This window comes from Perca fluviatilis, chromosome 13 (genome assembly GCF_010015445.1).
Source record: "Perca fluviatilis chromosome 13, GENO_Pfluv_1.0, whole genome shotgun sequence".
Classification (NCBI taxonomy): domain Eukaryota; kingdom Metazoa; phylum Chordata; class Actinopteri; order Perciformes; family Percidae; genus Perca; species Perca fluviatilis.
The window spans coordinates 38,391,983-38,402,698 of record NC_053124.1 but is presented as its reverse complement, the minus strand read 5'-3'; the positions used below and the strand labels follow the sequence as shown (position 1 = coordinate 38,402,698).

Below are 10,716 nucleotides of genomic sequence, written 5' to 3'. Positions count from 1 at the left end.
TTAATTATCTCTAAAAAAAACTTTTAGATTTGTGAAAGCTTTATTGTCTTTATGAGAACACAATAAAAGTAGGTTTCACCGTTTTTTTTCATATGTAGACCACATTGGACCAGGTCTATATCCAAAACCGCAATACCTAGACTTGTCAAACCTGGACTAAATTATCCCAGAGAGTCTAAGGAGTCTTAAAAACACAGTTTGAGATTTGTGAAAGCTTCATTCTAGTTGTGAAAATGCAATAAAGGGAGATTATACTGTTTTTTTTTGTATTTACACATAGACCACATTGGACCAGGTCTAGATCCAAAACTGCAATACCTAGACTTGTCAAACCTGGACTAAATTATCCCAGAGAGTCTAAGGAGTCTTAAAAACACAGTTTGACATTTGTGAAAGCTTCATTCTATTTGTGAAAATGCAATAAAGGGAGATTATACTGTTTTTTGCATATGTAGACCACATCGGACCAGGTCTAGATCCAAAACTGCAATACCTAGACTTGTCAAACCTGGACTAAATTATCCCAGAGAGCCTAAGGAGTCTTAAAAACACAGTTTGACATTTGTGAAAGCTTCATTCTATTTGTGAAAATGCAATAAAGGGAGATAATACTGTTTTTTTTACACATAGACCACATAAGACCAGGTCTAGATCCAAAACCGCAATACCTAGACTTGTCAAACCTGGACTAAATTATCCCAGAGAGCCTAAGGAGTCTTAAAAACACAGTTTGAGATTTGTGAAAGCTTTATTCTATTTGTGAAAATGCAATAAAGGGAGATTATACTGTTTTTGCATGGCACCACATCGGACCAGGTCTAGATCCAAAACTGCAATACCTAGACTTGTCAAACCTGGACTAAATTATCCCAGAGAGTCTAAGGAGTCTTAAAAACACAGTTTGAGATTTGTGAAAGCTTCATTCTATTTGTGAAAATGCAATAAAGGGAGATTATACTGTTTTTTTTACACATAGACCAAATTGGACCAGGTCCAGATCCAAAACCGCCAACCACTTGTCAAAACTGGACAAGAATTATTCCAGAGAGACTAACGAGTCTTAAATAAATTTTTCAGATTAGTAATGCTTTTATAGCAGGTCTGCTGTTGCTAGTTGACATTCAACGTATAAGTCCACGTCTCTCCATGTCATTTCTTATCTCCATGAGCAGGTCTTCCTTCTCACTTCAAAAAAAAAAAATTTGAAAAAAACATCATCAAAGATTTGCTCAATGTTTTAATCTCTTCAAATCCTTCTCCCTTCAACATCATTGTTGTTTTCTCACCTTTCCTTAAACTGGCCTTTTTAAACCCTCTTTATTCTTTTACCACATTTTTTTCAAAAAAAAAAAAAAGTTTTTTTATAAAAAAAATATTATTTTATTTATATATTTTTTTTTTTTTTTTTTTTTTTTTATTTTTATTTTTTTTTTTTACAATTACTTTTGTCAGTTCTTATTCACAGTTATGAAATCTTGTTTGATTCTCACATCTGCCGCCATTTCAGACCCTGCCCTTCAACTTCTGCCCACCAGGTGTCCATTGTGTTCCTACTTTGCCAGTCACCTCACAACTGCCTGCACTCATGATCTTCATTGTCCTCGTAGCATTGCTAACATTTTGTTTTGACTAAATCTGCCTGCCTGCAAATCATGCCTGTCTTAACATTTTGCCTGTTTTTCTCTTTTTTGTGTCTACATATGCAAAAAACGAATGAAGCTTTCACAAATCTCAAACTGTGTTTTTAAGACTCCTTAGACTCTCTGGGATAATTTAGTCCAGGTTTGACAAGTCTAGGTATTGTGGTTTTGGATCTGGACCTGGTCCAATGTGGTCTATGTGTAAAAAAAACAGTATAATCTCCCTTTATTGCATTTTCACAAATAGAATGAAGCTTTCACAAATCTCAAACTGTGTTTTTAAGACTTCTTAGGCTCTCTGGGATAATTTAGTCCAGGTTTGACAAGTCTAGGTATTGCGGTTTTGGATCTGGACTTAGTCCAATGTGGTCTATGTGTAAAAAAAACAGTATAATCTCCCTTTATTGCATTTTCACAAATAGAATGAAGCTTTCACAAATCTCAAACTGTGTTTTTAAGACTCCTTAGGCTCTCTGGGATAATTTAGTCCAGGTTTGACAAGTCTAGGTATTGCGGTTTTGGATCTGGACTTAGTCCAATGTGGTCTATGTGTAAAAAAAACAGTATAATCTCCCTTTATTGCATTTTCACAAATAGAATGAAGCTTTCACAAATGTCAAACTGTGTTTTTAAGACTCCTTAGGCTCTCTGGGATAATTTAGTCCAGGTTTGACAAGTCTAGGTATTGCAGTTTTGGATCTAGACCTGGTCCAATGTGGTCTATGTGTAAAAAAAACAGTATAATCTCCCTTTATTGCATTTTCACAAATAGAATGAAGCTTTCACAAATCTCAAACTGTGTTTTTAAGACTCCTTAGACTCTCTGGGATAATTTAGTCCAGGTTTGACAAGTCTAGGTATTGCGGTTTTGGATCTGGACCTGGTCCAATGTGGTCTATGTGTAAAAAAACAGTATAATCTCCCTTTATTGCATTTTCACAAATAGAACGAAGCTTTCACAAATGTCAAACTGTGTTTTTAAGACTCCTTAGACTCTCTGGGATAATTTAGTCCAGGTTTGACAAGTCTAGGTATTGCGGTTTTGGATATAGACCTGGTCCAATGTGGTCTACATATGAAAAAAAACGGTGAAACCTACTTTTATTGTGTTCTCATAAAGACAATAAAGCTTTCACAAATCTAAAAGTTTTTTTTAGAGATAATTAATAATTTATCGTAATGACTAACACTCATTCAATACAGTAATAGGTTAAAAAAACGGAGGATCAGCAATGTAAATCGTGTTTCCCTGCTGAATCGGACAGTTTTAAGTTTCCCTTAAATTTCCCCTTAACTGCCGAATCGGAAGCTGCGAATCGGATGCCAACTTCAGCGTCGTTGGAGTCTGGTGGGTTTGGCAAAGGCCTGTTAAAGAGCGAAGATTACAAGAGATCTTATGAACAAATGCTTATTTCCATACGTCCTATCGTCATATCGTTGCTGAGAGAAGAGATCCCAGGAAGGAGAGAAAGATCAACTGAAGGTTTAATGACCAAACCTGCTCTGTGTAGCCGAAGCTGAGGGTTGAAAACAGCGTCCAGTAGCTCCCGTTGTCGCTCGTTCTCCTCTTTTGAACGACAAAGTTCCTCCTCGTACTCTGCTATCGTTCTTTCAAACAGCCCAAATATCTCTTCAGCAGCCGCAGTTAGTCGCTGCTCCACCAACGCTCTCAGCATCTGGACTTTACACATTTTACCTCTTTCTCTACACAACAAAGACACTCTGCTAACACTCCTTTCTGCTAGACGCCATCTTGTTCAAAGTGTGAAGTTAGCCGCAGTGAAGACTGCAGCTTCCGGTGCAGATTAGTTGCTGAGCTTCAAAATAAAGGTCCGGAAGTGTTTTAGGCTTCTTTAGAAAAACACACAGCAAGATAAATGATTAAAATAAACGTTTGAAGAAAGACAAATATGTTATTGCATTTGCACAGGTCTGAGAAAACTTTTAAATATTTAGAATTAGTTACATATTTACAAAGGTAACACCAGTGTTGGATTGTAACAGCTTTAGTTACTATTTTTGCATGGATTACTTTTACTTTTAATATTTAGACTTAGACTTAGACTTCTCTTTATTGATCCTTTTGGGATGAATCCCGCAAGGAAATTAGATTTCCAGCAGCAGATTTTAGCATCTTACAAAAAACACTCTTTAAATAGAAAAAAAGATAGAACAGAAAAACAGTTTAAGAATAACCATTCAACTTTTAGCTAAATATTTTTACAAAAAAATAAACAAACAGTAAACAACAATAAACTACAGATAAATAAAGATAGATATATAGGACTGTGTATGGTATTGTGTTATTATACAGTTAATAAATAAATGACATTTAGCATAAATTAGCATAAATTAGCAGCTAAGAGCAGTTAGAGTGTCCAGGTATATATGTGAGTAGATTATTAATAATTTATTGCACAGTGTTCTGTTCTGTCATCTTCACCCTATTTCCTCCTCCCCCCGAGTGAGGAGTTGTACAGTATGATGGCATGAGGGACAAAGGAGTTCTTGAGTCTGTTGGTCCTCCACTTTGGAAGGAGCAGCCTTCCACTGAACAGGCTCCTCTGGTTGCTGATGACGGTGTGCAGGGGGGGGGCTGCCATTGTCAGTAACGTCCAGCAGTTTAGTGTCCTCTGTGCCACCGTCACCAGTGAGTCCAGCTTCATGCCGACCACAGAGCCGGCCCACCTGATCAGTTTATCCATTTAAACTACATTTTCCTGATAATACTTATGTACTTTTAATGAAGTCAAATTTTAAATGCAGGACTTATTGCAGTGTAGTATTAGTACTTTTTTTTGCAGTAAAGGATCTGAATACTTCTTCTACCACTGTTCACCGCTAGGCTGTGCTGTGTTTTGGTGCTTGTCTCAGTCAGTTTGGATGAATTTTCATCACGTGGCTATGCCTCACAGTAAACACATCTCTGTGTCCTCCTGTAAGTTAGAAGATGCAGAATTTTATTCATTTTACAGATTCTTGATCATGCAAATTTGATGATTTTTGACTTTTTTTTTTAAAGAAAGGCATGTTCAATGCAAGTTCTTTATTCAATTGGCGTTTTTTTGGGCTTAACTTTGGAGCTTTGTAAAGCGATTTAAATTTTTTACAGCCGATTTCAGCGAGGCACATTCAGGGACCGTCTGAATTTTGAGAATCCAACAAACAATTCGGTTTTTTACAGCTTTATTCTAGGGTAAGTGTTTCTTCATTGGCAATCTTTTAAAAAAATAAGTGTTTTTTTTCGGTTTTGGTGTTAAGAGAGTTAATGTTCATGTTTTTGATAGTTTATTGTCATATAAAAATATACTAATCTGTCAAACTTCAACTACTTTGACCCACCCATGTTCCCACTGTTTTCAAGTATTCTTACTACTTCACCTCCTTCTTTTACATTTCAGACATCACTCCAGTTTAGCTTTTCAGCTTTCAGCAATCACATGCATTTTCTGCAGGAAATCCATTTTCTATTTTCACTTACTGTCATGCAGCCATATTAACTGGATTCAAGTTACATGAAAGTTTATTTTAGACTCCCTCTAAGCAGAACAGAAACTATTCTCATAGAAATATAGAGCTATTGTTCTCATCTCCAGTCCATTATCCTCAGATTTGTCAATTGGAACCTGATAGACGATATTATTAGAAGGTAGACAGAAGGTAATACAGTTTGATTAATGCTATTAATATATTATCATGTGCACAGCAATCACAAAGAAGCCGTCATTGGAGGTTAAAGTCTCCGATCTCAGGCTCACTTCAACAACGCTTTTGCAAAAATATAAAAGCTCACAGGGTTTTCTGTACAGGGTATATATAGTCCTGTCTTTCAAAAACCTAAAAAAGGGTTAGTCACTGGCCTAACCCTTTTTTATTTTTACAAATTTTTACAAACATATTATACAGTGTTTAAACAATTTGGCATCATACTTACAAAAACTCCAGAAAAGATATTCATTTCCATCTAAGGAGCATTACAGCCTTACTTAATGATAACAAAATAAAGCTCAAGAAGAAAGGCACTTCAATACATAAAGAGAGAAAAAAGAATACAATACAAAGACAAGGTGAAGTTGAATATAGGCTATATAATCATGTTTCCTTGAAAAAGTATTGCAGTACGGCAGCTATATAAATACTTTTCTTATTGTTAATAATTTGGATAGACGCAAAAAAATTCCGAAATTCAATTCTGAAGTGAGTAAAAGCTGACCGAGATTTAGAAAATGTCGCTTTATAGATATAAAATTTCCCATGTAGAATTAATAGGTGGACAATCCTATGTATTGTTTTGTTTTTGTTATCATGATTAAGAATAACATCTTTAGCTTCCAATTTAATTACGTGCTTCTTTTGAATATTGAAATAGTTTTCAATTTTTTTTCAAAAACTCCCCCGAATAGATGTATAATAGTTTCTTCTTCAATTTTACAAAATTCAGATTCATTGTCCAGAGCCACACAATCTTGAAACAAATTTGTTAGTAGGATAAATATTGTGCAGTATTTTAAAATGTAATTCTTTCAGTTTATTGGGGATAGGTACGGTAGAAGCCATGTTGATTCCCAGTGAATGTTAGAATATAAAGAGTTCCAAACAAATTACCCTGTGGAGTGATTTTCCTTTTGCTGTAGAAGTAATTCCTTATATGTTTATTAGTACATTTATGACTTTTAATATTTATTCCATCAACAAAGAAGGTCGGATCCAACTCTTGTCTCTCAGAGTGACATTTCATTAGTTGAAGAATTCCACTAGGTATAGCAGTTATTACAAAAATCTTTTTTAAATGATGGCATTTATTTTTCCAAAATATTTAAAGGGGGTTTGATGGATAAACAGAGATTGGGTAGGGTAAATAAATCTAGAGATACCGTCCGCTTTACTCAGAAGAACTCTACCTAACATGGACCGATCTCTCTGAAGCCATATATTGAATATATTTTTGTTTTTTTGTATTTTGGGCTAAAAATTCTTTTGTTTTTCCTTTAGATTTTTAGAGATATGGAGTCCAAGGCATTTAATACTTTTTTTTCACTGGTTTATGACACAAAAAGTTTCTGGTCTCTCTGGTCTCTTTCCAATCAGCACTGTTGTCAGTCTGGTCTTCAGTCTCTGGTTGTGTAAGTGGATCAGAGTTCCTGGCTGGTTCTGGTCCTCCACAGTCAGTGTTTCCAATGAATTGATATATTTGTGGCTGCCCGTCCACTCAATCAATGTTGACCGCCACATACTGCCTCTGTCTCTCTCTCACAAACACAACAGAACCTACTCCTCCATGCAGATTCATTAATGCCATTGATTATTCTACACACTCCAATACAGTAATGTAGGTGGCAGTATGAGCCTCAAACTTGGTTTGCGATCTGCTAATTAACACACAGAAGACATCGACCGCCATTGATCTTTTTCTCCGCAGAGAAGACGGCTAGAGTCAATCCAGTTTAATGGTTAGTATTATGAAGTTATTAGCGGTATTAATTCAGGGTTTATACTGCTTAGAGAAAGTTTTGGCAACCCTTAAAGAGGTTTTAGCCAGCGCCAGAGGAATATTACGAGCACCAAAACGTCTGATTTTCAGCAGCCAGTGTTTGCAGAGTCAGTTCAGTTCAATTTTATTTATATAGCACATTTAAAAACAACCATAGTTGACCAATGTGCTTAACAAGCTCCAAAAATAATATACAAAAACAATACACAATATACAATACAAAATAACTAACAGTAGAAAAAGGTCAAGATATCAAAGCTCAACTTGAATTGAAAGCCAATGCATAGTAGTGGGTCTTAAGCAAGGACTTGAATGTTTCAGCGGTCCGGGATGTTCTTATATGAATAGGTAGACTAGTGATGGTCAAATGAAGCTTCGCGAACCAGTGTCTTTACTTTCTGAGCTCACTAGATGGCGCTCTTGGTTCAACAAAGGGTTTGAAATCCCATTGAATTGCCATTCATTTAACCTTCTTCTTTGAACAGAGAGCGCCATCTAGTGAGCTCAGAAAGTAAGGACACTGGTTCGCGAAGCTTCATTTGACCATCACTAAGGTAGACTATTCCAGAGGTTTGGAGCAGCCAATGAAAAGGCTCGGTCACCTTTGACTTTTAACCTGGACCTGGGCACATCGAGGAGCATCTGATTGGAAGACCTCAGTGCTTTGACAAGTGTGTGGACATGTAAAAGCTCTGATAAATAAGAAGGCGACAACCCATTTAAGATCTTGAAAACAATTAATACAATTTTAAATTCAACCCTGAAACAAACAGGAAGCCAGTGGAGCGTGGCCAAAACCGGTGTAATGTGGTCGCGCTTTTTGGTCCCGGTTAAAAGCTGAGCTGCTGTGTTCTGGACAAACTGTAACCGACGAAGGGATGACTGATCCAATCCAACATACAAAGAGTTACAGTAGTCTAAACGGGACGTAATTAATGCATGTATGACTCTTTCAAAGTCTGTGATGTGAGCCATTTGGGAGTAGCCTACGCATGAAAGTCAAAGTTGTGAGTGCTTTAGCGGTATTGACCTGACTCCCTGAATGTGCTGCAGAGATCATCTCCCTCCCCCTCTCTGCTGAGGCCTGTTCACGTAACAGCAGCAGCTAAACTGTATTTCACACTATGACGGTTACATTCGCAACAATCTGCGGTTCACATGCATGCCGAACTGTAGGGGCGGTCTGTTACTCTACATCGGTTACACAATTTATTCATCAATATTTCAAAATAGAAAATATTACACTTCAAAGTGTTTAATATTCATAACACTATTGTATTATTGTACAAATTAGCTACAACAGTAATAGCAGTTACCTTATGTAAGTCACTCCTACATTTTTCAACTGAGGAGCAAAATGTTGTCAGAAGCGACGCGATTTTAACACTAATTTAAAGAAAACTTCAGTTAAGAAATATGACTGAGAAAAATAGTCTTTACTCAGAGAACCAAGGTTACAAGCTAGGGGTGTGACGAGACGCTTACTCCACGAGACGAAACACATCACGAGATTGGGTTCATGAGAACGAGACGAGATTTCTCGTCGAGGTGAAAAGTTGTCTCGTGAGGCGATGTGATGTCAGCGTGATGGAGCGTGGAATTACTATTGAATATCCCCCTGCCACTTTTAAATCATTTGTGTGGCAACATTTTGGTTTTCCTGCGGAAATAATAAACGGCGAAAGAGTGACAGACAAGACGAACACAATATGTAAACATTGTAAGAAAGAAATGCCGTATACCGCGGCTAACACGAGCACTATGCAAAAACACTCACAGCACCACCACAGCTCTCTACTAACTACTGCGGTATACGGCATTTCTTTCTTACAATGTTTACATATTGTGTTCGTCTTGTCTGTCACTCTTTCACTCTTTTCACCTCGACGAGAAATCTCGTCACGCGAGATCTCGTAAAACGAGATCTTGTCACACCCTTAGCAGTTACCTTATGTAAGTCACTCCTACATTTTTCAACTGAGGAGCAAAATGTTGTCAGAAGCGAAAGCCCCCTTTCCTATTCGTGGAATCTAATTCTGTGGGAAAAACTGACAGTGCTCTCCATCAGCTTCTGTCTCCATCTGACCAACACATTTATGTGTTTTGACAAGACAATGCCAGAAAAATCTTCTGTTACAAACACTGCAGCTGAATCTTTTCTCTCCTGTGTGGACTACAGCCATGTGTCTCTGTAAACTTCCTCTCTGTGTAAAAGATTTCTTACAAATTGAGCAGCTGAAAGGTTTTTCTCCTGTGTGGACTACAATGTGTGACCGTAAACCTCCTCTCTGTGCAAAATATTTCTTACAAATTGAGCAGCTAAATCTTTTCTCTCCTGTGTGGACTACAGCCATGTGTGACCGTAAACTTCCTTTCTGTGTAAAATATTTCTTACAAACTAAGCAGCTAAAAGGTTTTTCTCCTGTGTGAGTTCTCATGTGTTTCTTCAGGGTTCCACCTGCAGCGAAAGCTTTATCACACTCAGAGCAGCTGAAAGGTTTCTCTCCTGTGTGAGTTCTCATGTGTGTCTTCAGATGTGACTTGAAGCCAAATCTTCTCCCACACTCAGAGCAGCTGAATGTTTTCTTACGTCTTGAATCATGTTTCAGAGAGTTTAAAGCTGACTGAGGTTCTCTGGTCTCCTTCCAATCAGCACTGTCATCAGCCTCAGGTTCAGAAGAGTCTCCAGTCTGGTCTCCAGTCTCTGGCTGTAAACGTGGATGTGAGTTCCTGGCTGGTTCTGGTCCTCCACAGTCCTCTCCATCAGCTTCTGTTTCCATGTGTTGAGTTTGTCTCTGATGAAGCTGTGAGGACTGAGCTTCCTCTTCATCATCTTCATTCTTCACAGGGACAGGAGTGAATGGGAACTTGGTGATATCAGCCTCCTCCAGCCCTTGAAGCTGCTCTCCCTCCTGACTGCTCCACAGTTCCTCCTGTTCCTCTTTAATGTGTGGGGGGGGCTCTGGCTCCTGCTGGTCCACACTGGAGCTACACTCCTGCTGGTCCACACTGGAGCTACACTCCTGCTGCTCAGGGGGAACCTCTTCTTTAACCACCAACAGCTGCTCAACATCTGCAGGAAACAGAATCAAATACACACAACTGTTTAGTCAATACTTGGAGCTAACTATTTCAACTGTTTAGTCAGTACTTTAAGGTACTATTTCAACTGTATATTCTGGATGGTATTGCCCTGTTTCCACAGCACTACTGGCAGAAATCTAGGACTTATTTTTGATTCAATTCAATTGGAGGAAAAACTCCCCCTCAGGAAGAAACCTGGGACAGACCCAGGCTCTTGGTAAGCAGTGTAGGACGGGACAGACCCAGGCTCTTGGTAGGCGGTGTCCTCGCCTCTGTCACACTGAATGAATAATATGCTTGCTCTTGGGGGAATTACTAGAATTGTTGGGGCTTTGTGTGGTCTAGAGTGTGGTCTAGACCTACTGTATCTGTAAAGTGTCTTGAGATAACTGTTGTTATGAATTGATACTATAAATAAAATTGAACTTAATGAATGCAAATAAAGAAGTATTTAGGCCTCATTGATTCATTTTCTTTATAAAGGTGACCGGTTTGAGCAGA

At 37.8% G+C, this 10,716-nt stretch overlaps 1 long non-coding RNA gene across 1 annotated transcript; it reads right to left on the bottom strand.

Moving 5' to 3' along the window:
- Positions 1–7,230: 7,230 nt before the first annotated feature.
- LOC120571083 lies at positions 7,231–9,954 on the bottom strand. The gene is made up of 2 exons (XR_005641173.1): positions 9,080–9,954; positions 7,231–8,447 (listed from the first exon to the last, which is right to left on the bottom strand). It is a non-coding gene; the product is annotated as an uncharacterized LOC120571083 (long non-coding RNA).
- Between the last annotated feature and the right edge of the window lie 762 nt (positions 9,955–10,716).